Source organism: Stomoxys calcitrans, chromosome 3 (assembly GCF_963082655.1).
Source record: "Stomoxys calcitrans chromosome 3, idStoCalc2.1, whole genome shotgun sequence".
In the NCBI taxonomy this organism is placed as follows: Eukaryota; Metazoa; Arthropoda; class Insecta; order Diptera; family Muscidae; genus Stomoxys; species Stomoxys calcitrans.
Window position 1 is genome coordinate 99,438,350 of NC_081554.1, and position 14,989 is coordinate 99,453,338.

Below are 14,989 nucleotides of genomic sequence, written 5' to 3' on the forward strand. Positions count from 1 at the left end.
CCGGCCGAACTTAGCACGCTTTTACTTGTTTTTCATAAATTGATTTTTTTTTTGGATTTTGAAGGTATTAATAAAAGCATCAAATTTAAATTTAAATAGATTTTCACTTTCACATCAAATTAGGTGTTTTGACCAGCTAAAATAAGTGAAAAAAGATTTGCTCTTTTTTTAATTGTTATATTAAAAAAATGTTTTATTTTCCTTTAGTTATTCTAGGTGGCAAAATTCAACTCAGAAAAAACAATGGATTTTAAAATCATAAAAAGCATTAATGAGGGTAAGGATAAAGAAAGGTGTTTATTCAAATAAATACACAAATACGATTGGAAAGTAAATTGCATGTGTACAATTTTGTCTATTTGATTGACTAAAGAATATATATTGCTGTTCTTAAAATATTTTTTTTTACAAAGAAAAAATATATATTGCTATCCAATTTTCATTTAAAATACAATGTCCTTTTATTAAGATGCAGCAAACATAAATATTTTCAATTTTTGTGATGAATTCGGGGACTAATATCGTTAATTCAATTCTGCACATCCTTAGGCTTCAAATGTAATAAACTTTGATCAGAATATTAATTTGTTTGTGCATATCTTTGGCTCGAAATTATATGATGCTTAATAGCACAGCACAGGTAAATAGAGGAAATTATAAAAGGCGGATTTTCCTTTTTAATAAGTATTTGTGCCAGTAATAAATCTTTACAGGGTTTCTAACATGGATCTGTTTAACCTATACAAAATGAAGTCATGATTTTCTAAGTTTTTAACCATGTGATTATTGTATGCTTTAAAGCTATATTTGGCACTATTGAGATGTTAATGGATTTAATCATCTCTGTTACAAAATCGGCCAACCTAAGTTTATGTTAAACAAAATGTTAAGTAAAAACTTGTAATTGAATTGGGTTAGGATAGGTAAGGTTGAAAAGAGGGAGAGGATATTTATCCGCTCCATGCTAATAAAGACACACACCTAAACAATTAATCGACATCTTGTGCACTCGAAAAAGAAAATTTAAGTCAGGAATTCCATGCTGCTTACTAAATCCCAATTTGTTTTACACACCATGCCTCTTAATTGGTTTATGTCTGATATTGTGTCCCACCTAAGTGCTGGTCCAACACATGTACCTATGTGTCCTGTTATGATACCAAAAGCTTTACTGACCTCTTGCTTGCTTCCTTCTCAAAATTCGGATTTCTCCATAGGATTTTCGTAATCAATAATACTCACATTTGGGAAAGACGTAAACTATTTTGATCAAATATTTAGTCAAATTGAAGAATATAGGTTTTTAGTAAGCGTTAAACTCCACATGATATGCCTATATTGGATAAATAACAGCGTTGTTTTCTTTAGGAATATTTAACTTGTTGAGAAACTTGGCTAAGTAAAATGACTTCCTAAACTATTTACAACTAATAAAGAATGAGTAAAACTTACTAACTACAAAAAGGCAATATTTCCTTGTTTTAATAAAAATTTAATTTAAATAAGTGTTTCACTTATTTTTATGCGCAGCATTTTTTTTTGAGTTTAATGTCTGATTGCACCTGGCAATGTTGCATAGGCCAAAAAATTATATAGCAGCCCTCTTAATATGGTTCCAGCATGCAAAATAATAAAAATATTTTGGATTACACTTGCATCTTCCACTTGTTTAAGGTTGATAATTATTTCTTGTTCAAAATTTGTTGTTCCATGATCGTTTTATAAAATCCATAATGTGATTTGAAAGGAAATGCAGCTGTTGCCCATAAAAGACCCCAGCACCTGAAGTATACACAAATATGTAGTATATACTGCATACATAGGCCTCCATACAATTATTGCCCCATACGGAAGATCCAGATAGTGAGAAATGAGAGGAAGTAAGAAGGAGCTCAGTATAGCTTTCGGAATTATAACGGTTCACATGAACTACTAGCTCACTTATGTAAAGTCGGTGCGGCAAGTTGTAGCACGTGTAGGGAATGTGGGGAAGATGATGTGACGTTGGAACATTTCCAATGTCATTGCTCGGCTTTCGCGGCTAACAGATACCGGCTCTTAATTGGGGATACTATACCAGACCTGAACGAACTTAGGGGCTTGGCATCGAAAACAATTAAGGATTTTGTAAGTAGCACGGAATTCCTATTTTAGCTTTAGAAATTAGTATACCCTCCACCATAGGATGGGGTTATACTAATTTCGTCATTCTGTTTGTAATAACGCGAAATATGCATTTGAGACCCCATAAAGAATATTTATTCTTGATCGTCATGTCATTTCAAGTCGATCTAGCCATGTCCGTCCGTCTGTCTGTCTTGAGCACGCAAACTTTCGTAGGAGTAAAGCTAGGCGCTTGAAACTTTGCACAAACACTTTCTATTAGTGTAGGTCGGTTGGGAGTGTAAATCGACCCAATCTGTTTATGTTTTGATAATGCTGCCATATAAACCGAACTTAGGTGTTGACTTCTTCAACCTCTAGAGGGCGCAATTCTCGTTCTTCAGCTGTTAGAGGGCGCAATTTTTATCCAATTTGGCTGTAATTTTGCATGTGGTGTTTTTGTATCACTTCCAACAACTGTGTTAAGTGTGGTTCAAATCGGTTCATAACCTGGTATATTTAGCTTCTATATATACTTATCTTGGGTCTTGAGTTCTTGAGCCGCTAGAGGGCGCAGTTCTCATCCGATTTGGCTGAAATTTGAAATCATGTCATGAAAAAAGATTTTAGAGGACGTATTTTTAATAAAAATGGGTAATATTTTTAATCTTTTTCGATATAAGCCGAAGTATTTTTTCGTTAGCTAAATAAAAGCTAAAAAATATGTATTGAGAATACATTTACATATGAATTCCAATCTTTTTTTCTGCTTTTAATAAATAAAAATCGTACACATAGCCTAAGATCCAATTATATGTGAAATTAGATATAATCGGATCCAATTAGATATTATTATATATGTTATATATTATTATTATTATATATGTTATATATTATATATTATGCCATTACAGAGTCACAAGCTGTGAACAAATTTGTCAACACCGACTATATGAAAAATCCGCAATTACTTTTTGGGCAACCCAATAGATAATTGGATTAGTTTTTATCTGGAACAAATTTGAGATAAAAATGGATCTAATTGTGTCTGATTTTTCTGCGGGCAACTATATAATAACATACTCGCAACTTATTTTTGTGGTTTCAAAATATTTCAATTTTCTTCACGACGAGATTAGTTTCAGTTAGACTTTTATCAGTGGATACAAATTCATATGTGAAAGACGAGTAACCACAAAGCATTCTAATGATATAATAATACGGGTGATACCGACCGCCTTCATAAACAAATAAATGCTCTCTAAATGCTCTCGGACCGAGGAGTTGTTGAGCGTTGCTTTGACTGGCCTCCGTTTTATATGTGCAAATCTAAAGAAATTCCCCTACACATTCCTTCAACCATGGATATACACTAGTGTGTCCCAAAAAACGAAAAGTATATCTTTTTAAACGCATATACAAATTTTTTTCTTTTCGATCCCAATAAGCAAAATAGGAAATATTATGGCGATCGCTTTACGATGACCCGTGTCGACATGACGTCCATAGTGGGATGTAGCGCTTTCTTAGGAATCCAGTTGAGTATTTTAGGTTCTACTCTCAGAAAAATGAGTTGATTACATAATACACTCGTAGGGGGTTAGAAAATTAACTTTGTTCAAATAAAATTAACTTTTCATGAGTATAGATGAAATAGTTAAAATCCTAGCTGGTGTTAGTAATTTTACTTAAACTAATTTCTTTGGATTAGGCAAGCACTTTACAGAGAATGTTGACTGTATATTATCGTCGACGATACCTCCTCTGAAACTTAATTTTGAACTACTCGAAGAAGTTTGGAATTTTAGTTCAGTACATGTAGGTAAAATGTTTACAATTTTTATTCTCTGTTCGTTCTTTTTATTCCTTGAGCAAAGCGGCAGACCTCTTCAAGTCTAGATTAGGCTACATAGTTTTGGAATGCTCACAGCGCCCTCTTTGTGACCATCTATCAGTCCCTGTCCTTCGGCCCTGGTCCTGGAAACTTAGCTTACATGTCGCTAGAGGCATACCCACAGATTCGAGTTTTCCTGGAATGTGTAAGGTAGTTCCAAGTTTCGCAAGCTCGTCCGCTTTACAATTCCCTGGGATACATTTCTGGCACCCACAACAGGTGAATTTTGAACTGTTCAGCCATCTCGTTGATAGATCTGCGACAGTCGAGGGCTGTTTTTGTGTTCAGAAATACGTTCTCTAGGGATTTAATGGCTGCCTGGCTGTCTGAGAAGATATTTATGGCAATCGTCGTTATGATATTATATCTTATCCTTTCCACCACTTTCTTAATTGCAAGGGTCTTCGCTTGATATACACTGCAGTGGTCGGGTGACCTTTTGATATCACCAGTTTAGATCTTTAGAGTACACCCCTAAGCCCACCTGGTCATCTATTTTGGAACCATCAGTATAGAAGCCTATGTTACTTCTATTTCCAGGAATATCGTAGTTCCAATCGGTTCTATCAGGAATAGTACAGTGCAGTACTTTTTATCAAAAAGCGCCTCAGGTAGGGTGTAATGAACACTGCCTGGAGCGTCGGGTATTGTATCAAGTATAACACAGCTCCATAGCTGTCATGTGACCATTGAGAAAGCTCCCTTAACCGTACAACATTGGTCGCAGCAATTTGTCTAGCTGCAATATCCAGAGGTATAAGATGTAGCATTAAATTCAGTGCTCAAGATAGCTCTGATATCCTTTGAATCCGGTTAAGTATTGAGCAGTAGGTGGACTTTGAAAGCGCCGTCCACCCGACCACAACACCAAATAGGATTATAACTCTGACAACTGCAGTATAAACTCAATACATGACACGCGGTTCTAAACCCCCTAACTTTTGCCAATGGCTCTCTTGCATATGTATAGGGCTAGGGCCAAAATGTTGGATTTGAAGTTCAATTTCCTTCCCAGCAAAACACCCAGGTATTTTGCACTGCTGTTCCATTCTCTGCTCCCAAGGAGACAGGTTCCACTGTAGGCAACTTGTATCTCCTGCTGAAAAGAACTACTTCTGTCTTGCAATTTACGCCTAGACCACTTTCGGTAGCCCACATCGCTGGTGCACGTAGAGCTTCCTAAAGTATATCACTTAGAGTGCTGGGAAACTTTCCCCTAACCGCAATAGTCTTGTCATCAGCATACTCGACCACTTTTAAACCTTTTTCTTCCAGAGACAATAACATATTGTTAATGGCTATATTTCAAAGTAGAGGAAACAGTACACCTCCTTGAGTTGTTCCTCTGCTGACCCATCTTTTTTGATCCACAGATCAAAAATGCATCTCTTAGTATGTTATTAATAAACTTTATTAGGGTAGAGTTGATGCCAATAAACTCCAGCTTCTTTATAATTGACGTTGGATTTTTATTTTAATTTTTCACTAGGTCGTGAAGGGCTATTTCAATGGATTAGCCTTTACTATATGCATGCTGATGCTGCAGCAGGCGATATGCAGGGATCTTTGCTCTAAGATATGTTTCTATCAACCTCTCAACAGTCGTCAGCATAAAGGATGAAAGACTAATAGGTCGAAAATCTTTCGCCTTGTTATGGTAGGGTTTTCCTACTTTCGGAATGAAAATGACCTTTGTGTTCCTCCATCTCACAGGTATATACTACATGCTGATGCAAGCGAAGTAAATTTCCTTAGCCAAGGAGCTAGTCTGTCGAACATAGCTTGTAATTCAATCGCATGGCGATTTAAAGTAGTCGAAACTTTTTATCGCCTAAAGGATTTTCGACTCAGACACAATTTCCCCTATAACCTCCGACGAACGCATACCAGTGACAACCTCTTCTGGTGCAAGGGTTTCCGTTGGAGAATTTCCGGGGAAAATGTATCAACGAGTAGTTCTAGTGTTTTCTCTCAAGATATTGTCGATACATTCTCTGACTTCTGAATATACCCCGCCGTAATAGGTCTAGAGGACAGAATATTCCTTAGCCTAGAGGCCCCAGATGTATCCTCCACGGAGCTGCAGAATTCCATCCAAGATTTGTTTTGCGCCTTTCTCAGCTCGCCTTATATAATCTGAGCGCAGCCTTATAGATGTCCCAATCGTGTGGTGCTCTTGTGGCTTTCGCCATATTGTAGAGTTTTCTGCAGTCTTTCTTTAGTCCAACGCTGTTTGCCCCTAGGCTTGGCACTAGGATATGCTGCCACAAGCGAGTCATTCAGGGCCTTCGTGGTCCGCTTGACCATTATCTATATCAGAAAATGGAAAAGTGTATGGATATTTGGGTTCAATGAGAAAGGATGCTAAGTGTATTGTGCCTGCTCATACATATTCCATATGCTTCACAACACTGTAACAACCCTGTTCGACTGGGCAGAAGTAAATGAGTACTTATGATAAAGTTCAAACATGTTTAATACACTAATTTCAGGTTCGAAACCCAAACAAAATGTTCGATGCTCATAGTATCCGTGTACATTCACAGTACCCGTCACAGCTGTACTGAGGCATGAATCAAAAAATATTTTATCGCATTAATTTGTTTCTCAAGATGTGAATGCGTCCACAACTTTTGATCTGATCTAAACATTTGTAGAAGAGTACACAAGCTTTCAGAAACTAGTCGAAAATGTTCCATATCTTGAATACATGGTCAGATACAGGTTGTCAGAGTTGACCTCCTATCGTCTCTATAACCTTCTGAAGGCTAGGCATGTTAATTTACGATTTTTACGAAATATAGTGCATGACATGATATAAAATATGTGATTGTTATATATGTAAGTTCATGCCATCTGTTAACTACGGATGGGTAGAAAAATTCCCTAAAATAGAACTGTCTGCAAAATTCTTAAAAATGAGACTTCTAGAAACCGCTTTAAAATTTTGTTACGCTTGGTGGTTTCTATATTAAAACAATAAATTAATGGCGATAAGCCTACTACTTTTGATAGCGGGTGCGATTTCATGTAAAGTCATTAAAATTCACTTTTCTTTGCCATATGGTCAAAAAAATAGTACGTCAATAAAAACGCTGTTAGTAATAAAAACATGAAATTTGATTAAAATCAGGCAAGGGAATCGAGAGACAAAAGTAAATGGGAACTATACTTATGCAAATTTAGAGCAATTTCCACCATATTCGATGTGGACGTAGATAGGTGTAATAAAACTTTTGTTCCAAATTTCAGCAAAATGCGATGAAACAAGACAATGTAGACATGTCCGTCTCTCTATTTGTTGAAATTATGCTACATTCTTTTAAAATGAAGATATTGTGATGAAACTTTTATAATTTGTATACGCACCATCGAAGTACAGGGCTATAATAATTTTGTAATTCCGTTTCTAACATATCGAAATTTGCATTTCTGACCCTGTAAATATATATACTCTTGCTTTTCGTAAAGTTCTAAGACATTTTTGTCATATCCGTCCGTGTGTGTTTTGTAACCAGTAATTTTAACAAGTTAGGATAGACTTAAGTCGGGCAAAGTCGACTCTTTGGTACCCTACCACACATTGGGTATGTAGGCCAGGTTGTCGAAATTAAAATTTGTTTAATTTTGAAATGAAGAATGTGAATCGATATCCGTACATATTGTGAGCGTCTGTCATAGAGGAAATCGCTCGCTTAAAAAGGCGCCGAAATAACGAGCAACATTTACGTGAAGTCACTTTTAAAAAGTATATATGATGCGGATGTGTGAATCGGATATCAAGTACGCCGTATGACCTTTTCTTATTGTATTTGTTATCAAGGATAAATTTTTTCAGTTGTAATATTTCCAGTCAAGGAAAAGATACGTTCGTATGCAGCACTACTTGCTAGGTTAGATAATATTTTTATTACCAGTTAAGATAGTTTTGGATATATTGTAGTGTTGCTTCGCCACCATTGCATAACGTCGAAATCTTCTGTCAGTCTTACATATTCATTGCTATATCGTTCTACCTCATCTCCCTCACTTTGAATAGAAGATTCTTCTGTATTTACTAACTCGAGAAAAAGGAAGCACATATTTCGAGTGAGCAAACTGGTGACGATGGCATTGATAACGATGACGGGATAAGGTGTCATCCATTAATTTTCGAATACAAAGTTCTTTTATGTCGTTTAAATCATTTTGCTGTATTGATAAAGCTGGCGGATAAAAATACAGTACAACTTAATGCAATATGTCTAAGTTGGCCGTCCTTTTCTCCAAGCTTATTATAATATTTGACTTTAATGACGAAATGGATGGTTCTTCACTGTTTTGAATATGACAAATTAATTTAATTTTCTTTATGGATGGAATGACAAAACATATAGTGGGGGATTTTCCAAACTGAAGGGTTTTGAATATCTTTCAAACTCATTGCATATTTCGACCAAACTTTGGAGAATAGACATATTGAAATTTAACATATTTTGTCACCCTGAATTATCTGCCAGAAGTTCATTTATTGTAGTATAGTTGTCAAAAATAGACTTGAACATGACAAAGTTGGAATTCCACCTAGTTGGGCAATAGTTTTTCAAAGTTGTGTCCATTAAATGCTGTTTATTTGACTTTTTGAAATATTTGACAATCTGTTTGCAAACTTTGATAATTCCCTGTAGCTCTTTCATGGATTCAAACGCACATTTTAAGAGATTCAAAAATAAATCGCCCAAACAATTTAATCATTTAAAATCTTTCAATGCAATTATTAGGTTGCCCAAAAAGTAATTGCGGATGTTTTAAAAGAAAGTAAATGAATTTTTAATAAAACTTAGAATGAACTTTAATCTAATATATTTTTTTTTACACTTTTTTTCTAAAGAAAGCTAAAAGTAGCAGCTGATAACTGGCAGAAGAAAGAATGCAATTACAAAGTCACAAGCTGTGAAAAAATTTGTCAACGCCAACTATATGAAAAATCCGCAATTACTTTTGGGGCAACACAATATTACTACCGCGGTCAGTGACAAAACTATTGTTGACGTATCGATTACATCGAATTCTCTAAAGATTCCTTTAAATTTTTCCAAAATATTTCCTGCTGTATTAGACGTAAAATCCATAGACTTCATTTCCAAAATAATATCCACGAGGTCGAAATTTTTTTCAAAATAAAAATGTGGCACACAAGTAACTTCTATTGACAAAATCGTCCGTCCACATGGCTATAGCAGCTGCGTCTTTTTTTCAATGCCATTGAGATTGATTTTCTGGTCATAGTTCTTGCGCTAGGAGTTAGGTGGTCCACGTCCAAATGTTTACCATATTTTGCGCCAATTTCTATGGTCTTCGAAATCATTTTCCTAAATCCCGAACCTTCAACTATGCTTAAAAGACGGCAGTCTTCCAAAGCAAAATTCAAAAATAAATCAAAGCATATTGATCTTTCCGTGGTATTAATTTGAGTAAGAGTTTCATCACCGGGCGATTGTTGAACGCATTTATGTTAAAAAAGATAGAAGTATTCTGTTTGCCAAATTTTTAAATATTTAGACAAATCTTGCAGTCTCCTTCTCTGGCAAGACGGATCTGTCTTCAATATCGAACAAACATTTTCAAATTTCACTCCTTCTATTTGTCTCGTTTGGCTTATACACCCCCCCAAGTATATTTTGTTGAATATTTTCGAGGTTCTCCATTCTATTAAAGGGTATAAAAATTTTAATAAAAATGCTGAAAATAAACATCAAAATGTTCTGTATACCTGTTTTATTATTGTAGTTTGCTAAAAACAAATTTATATTATTTGTAGCAAATAGCGAAACCATCTAAGCTAAACACGCGCATGCGTTCAGTTCTTAAGCATTTTTTCAGCGATATAAACAAATCCAATTGTTTTTTTACAGAAAAAATACATGGGTAAGTCCATGTGTACACTTTCATTCCAACGAACTAAACAACTATCATTGACCGTCAAATATCAACCATACTGGAACATTAAACTTAAAGTGTGGATCTAACCTTTTTCGAACGTGTTTGAGTTGTTCATGTATGTTTCAAACAAAAATGTATTCAGAATCTACCCATGCCGTTCTAGTTGTGAGTTTTGGTAGAATGTTCCCAATTGGAATCGGGTATGACACTTTCACACACCCACAAAATTTTGTGAAATATCCGTGTAAATTTTTTGAATGAGTACACTTTGTCATTCTCTGGTTTATATCCTCCGCAGCTTCCACTTCTGTTTCTCGTCTAGAAGAGATAGACGAGCAGAATTTGTGCCTAAATTTATCCCAATCCGCCTTTTTTCTATTTAGCCGAGGGGCCACTTCTGCAGTATTTTCCCCAAGACTGAAACTAATACATCCAACATATTCCAGTCGCATATTCTTGCACTCTTATCTTCCGATACATGGGTAATATCTAGTACCTCCTGTCAGTTCCTGGTAATAAAGGTCGGTTTATCCCATTTATTACAAATCGTCCGATTGCAACTTAAAACAAGTAAAAGCGTGCTAAGTTCGGCCGGGCCGAATCTTATATACCCTCCACCATGGATCGCATTTGTCGAGTTCTTTTCCCGGCATCTCTTCTTAGGCAAAAAAGGATATAAGAAAAGAGTTGCTCTGCTATTAAAACGATATCAAGATATGGTCCGGTTCGGACCACAATTAAATTATATGTTGGAGACCTGTGTAAAATTTCAGCCAATTCGTATAAGAATTGCGCCCATTGGGGCTCACGAAATAAAATAGAGAGAACGATTTATATGGGATCTGTGTAGGGCTATAGACCGATTCAGACCATAATAAACACGTTTGTTGATGGTCATGAGAGGATCCGTCGTACAAAATTTCAGGCATATCGGATAACAATTGCGCCTTCTAGGGGTCAAGAAGTCAAGATCCCAGATCGGTTTATATGGCAGCTATATCTGGTTATGAACCGATTTCAACCTTATTTGACACAGTTGTTGAAAGTAAAAATAAAATACGTCATGCAAAATTTCAGCTAAATCGGATAGGAATTGCGCCCTCTAGAAGCTCAAGAATTCAAATCACCAGATCTGTTTATATGACAGCTATATCAGGTTATGGACCGATTTGAACCATACTTGGCACAGTTGTTGGATATCATAACGAAATACTTGGTGCAAAAATTCATTCAAATCGGATAAGAATTGTGCCCTCTAGAGGCTCAAGAAATCAAAACCCAAGTTCGGTTTATATGGTAGCTATATCAGGTTATGGACCGATTTGAACCATACTTGGCACAGTTGTTGGATATCATAACAAAACACGTCGTGCAAAATTTCATTCTGATCGGATAAGAATTGCGCACGCTAGAGGCTCAAGAAGTCAAGACCCAAGATCGGTTTAGATGGCAGCTATGTCAGGTTATGGACCAATTTGAACCATACTTGGCACAGTTGTTGGATATCATAACAAAACACGTCGTGCAAAATTTCATTCCATTCGGATAAGAATTGCGCCCTCTAGAGGCTCAAGAAGTCAAGACCCAAGATCGGTTTATATGGCAGCTATATCAGGTTATGGACCGATTTGAACCATACTTGGCACAGTTGTTGGATATCATAACAAAACACGTCGTGCAAAATTTCATTCTGATCGGATAAGAATTGCGCACGCTAGAGTCTCAAGAAGTCAAGACCCAAGATCGGTTTATATGGCAGCTATGTCAGGTTATGGACCGATTTGAACCATACTTGGCACAGCTGTTGGATATCATAACGAAACACGTCGTGCAAAATTTCATTTCAATCGGATAAGAATTGCGAACTCTAGAGGCTCAAGAAGTCAAGACCCAAGATCGGTTTATATGGCAGCTATATCAAAACATGGACCGATATGGCCCATTTACAATACCAACCGACCTACACTAATAAGAAGTATTTGTGCAAAATTTCAAGCGGCTAGCTTTACTCCTTCGGAAGTTAGCGTGCTTTCGACAGACAGACGGACGGACGGACGGACGGACGGACGGACGGACAGACGGACGGACATGGCTAGATCGACATAAAATGTCGCGACGATCAAGAATATATATACTTTATGGGGTCTCAGACGAATATTTCGAGTAGTTACAAACAGAATGACGAAATTAGTATACCCCCCATCTTATGGTGGAGGGTATAAAAATTCTATGAGCAGCTCACCCCTTTTGTTGATATCCGAACTTATAGGGAAGCCAGCCAGTAATGAGACTTATTTATTTCAAGGCTGTCTACTGCTGTATCTTCAGTGATTAGCGACGGAAGAAGAAACACATTAAGACTACTCTTTGCAGGAACACAGGCTCTGTGTCTTCCATTCCCCGTATCCTTGAGTAGTTTAAATTCCGGAAACTATGGTTCCTGGATAAAAACCACGCCAAATCCCCCTGCCTTCAGGAGGACCTTTAGCGCCGCCGGTCCACGAACGATTCCTCCACACACCTATGGTTTCTGGATAAAAACCACGCCAAACCCGCCTGCCTTCAGGAGGACCTTTAGCGCCGCCGAAGCAGCCTTAGAGTGGTGGAGATTTATCTGCAGAAATCGGACCATAGTCAGGATTCAGATCTTCCTACACTGTTGCATCAGCCTCGTTTTCTGATTCTGCCAGGAGATCATCCTCACAAGATTCGTTAGATCTTGTTATGATGAGATTCCGCACGCATCCAGAAGTAGGTGAGAAAGCTGTTGAACCATTCTTCCTCAAGACACTAGACACTTGCGGTGTGGACGATTTCTCCTTAGATGCTTCACTAACTACTGCTGTCAAAATACTTTTTGAGTTCCGTGGTTCCCCGCAGGCGTCCACCATGAGCCAAGTCTAACTTTGTGAATCACTCACATAAGGCTTGTCGGGTTCCGTTTCGATGCCATCCCCTACTGTCTTCATTGTGACAGGGGTATTTTCAGTTTCCTGCAGTCCGCCAGACTTTTACGATGTGTTCGATAGTTCCTCAGGCAAGTGTTCAGCAACAGTTGCTGAGTCGACCTTCAGTTTCAAATTATTGAATCCGTAAGATACAACTCCTTCAGACTTGTTAAGGTCTGCAGCTGTCTCCGGCTGTAGTTTAGTACTAATACTGCTTGTATCCGGTCACCATCAGCCTCATCCAATCTTCCAGTCGGTGGTTGAAAGATTGGGATTATATTCTCTTAGTCTTCCAAGCCTGTACAGCGAGTTCCCGAGCCCAATTTTGGGAGTCTTTCTCCCTATAAGTGAGAGTCCTAGGATCATTCGCACCAAATTCCTCATTAAACCTTAGAACGATGCTTCTTCTATTATTCCAACCTCTAAAAGACCGTATTGGTTTGCCGGGGAAGGCCGAGGGCCAGCCAAATTATAGGCATGCGAAGATAGGTAGGTTCGGTCTTATCCTTAAGGTTCGGTCTTGTCCTTATGATTCTCACCATTTCTCTTCGTCAAAAGCCCCTGCTGTCTGTCGGCTAGAGGAATCTGGAGCAGCCGCTCCACAAGTCGAGGTTTCAGTAGCAGACAATATGCTACGGCCTGATATCACCACCGTAGCTGTTGGGTCCTTGGAGTCCATTCTAAGCCTACTCCCGGGCCCTGGATCAGCCGCTCCACCGAAAACAGACGCCGATCTTCAACCGCCTAATGGATACGTAGATATCCTTGACTAACATAAAATTTTCTACCAAATATAATGACCTATTACGAGTTACAGAAAAATTATTGCGGAGCGAAATAACAAAACGTTTGTCCACTCAACGGTTCCAGATATCTATTTGAAATAGATTTGGCTGAAAATTTTCACGAGGTGTTTTGTTGTGATTTCTAATAATTGTGCTAAGTTTGGCGCAAATCGATACAAAACCTGATATAGCTGCCATATTAACCGATCTGGGATCTTGACTTCTTGGGCCTCTAGAGGGCGCAATTCTCATCCGAAATTTTGTACAACGGCTTCTCTCATGACCTTCAACATGCGTGTCCAATATGGTCTGAATCAATCAATAGTTTGATACAGCTCCCATATAAACATATATTTCGATTTTGCTTCTTGAGCCCCTACAAGGCGCAATTCTTATGCGAATGGACTGAAATATTACATACATATTATTAATAACTTGATATAGCTCCAATAGCATAACTGTTCTTATTCAATATCCTTTGTTTGCTTAAAACGAGATACCGCTCGACAAATGCGATCCATGGTGGAGGGTATATAAGATTCGGCCCGGACGAACTTAGCACGCTTTTAATTGTTATTTGTTGAAATTTTAGCCGGGATTGACTTCGTATTTTGCAATTTGGGAAGGCGTTTGTTGTTCGATTTTTATTTTTATACCCTCCGTCATAGGATGGGAGTATACCCTGGGGTGCACCATGGCAATCGCTGTTTGCCCCTTGGCTTGGCACTAGGACATGCCGACAAAAGCGTGTCATTGAGAGCCTTCGTGATCCGCTTGTCCACTATTTCTATATCATCCGCAGTTTCCACTTCATTTTCTGGTCTAGGAAGGATAGACGTACAGAATTTTGTGCCGAAATTTTTCCCAATCCGCATTTCTTCTGTTTAGCCGAGGGACCTCTTCTGCAGTATTTTCTCCAAGGCTGAGACTAATATAACGATGACCAGAGAAGCTGTGGTCATCCAACACACCCCAGTCGCATATTCTTCCACTTATATATTCCAATACAAAGGTAATATCTAGTACCTCCTGCCTGTTCTTGGTAATAAAGGTCGATTTATCCCATTTATTACAAATCGCCAGATTGCAACTTATAATTTTTCGATAAGCAGCTCACTCATTTCGTTGATATCCAAACTTCCCCATATCTGGTGATGTGCATTAGCATCACTTCCTATAATGAGGCCATTCTTCCCCACAGAAGGGACATCAACCAGCGACTTAAGGTTTGAAGGCGGCATGACTAAATCGTGTGCCATATACAGGGAAGCCAGCCAATAATGACACTTGTTTATTTCAAGGCTGGCCACTACTAAATCTTCAGTGCTTAGCGAGGG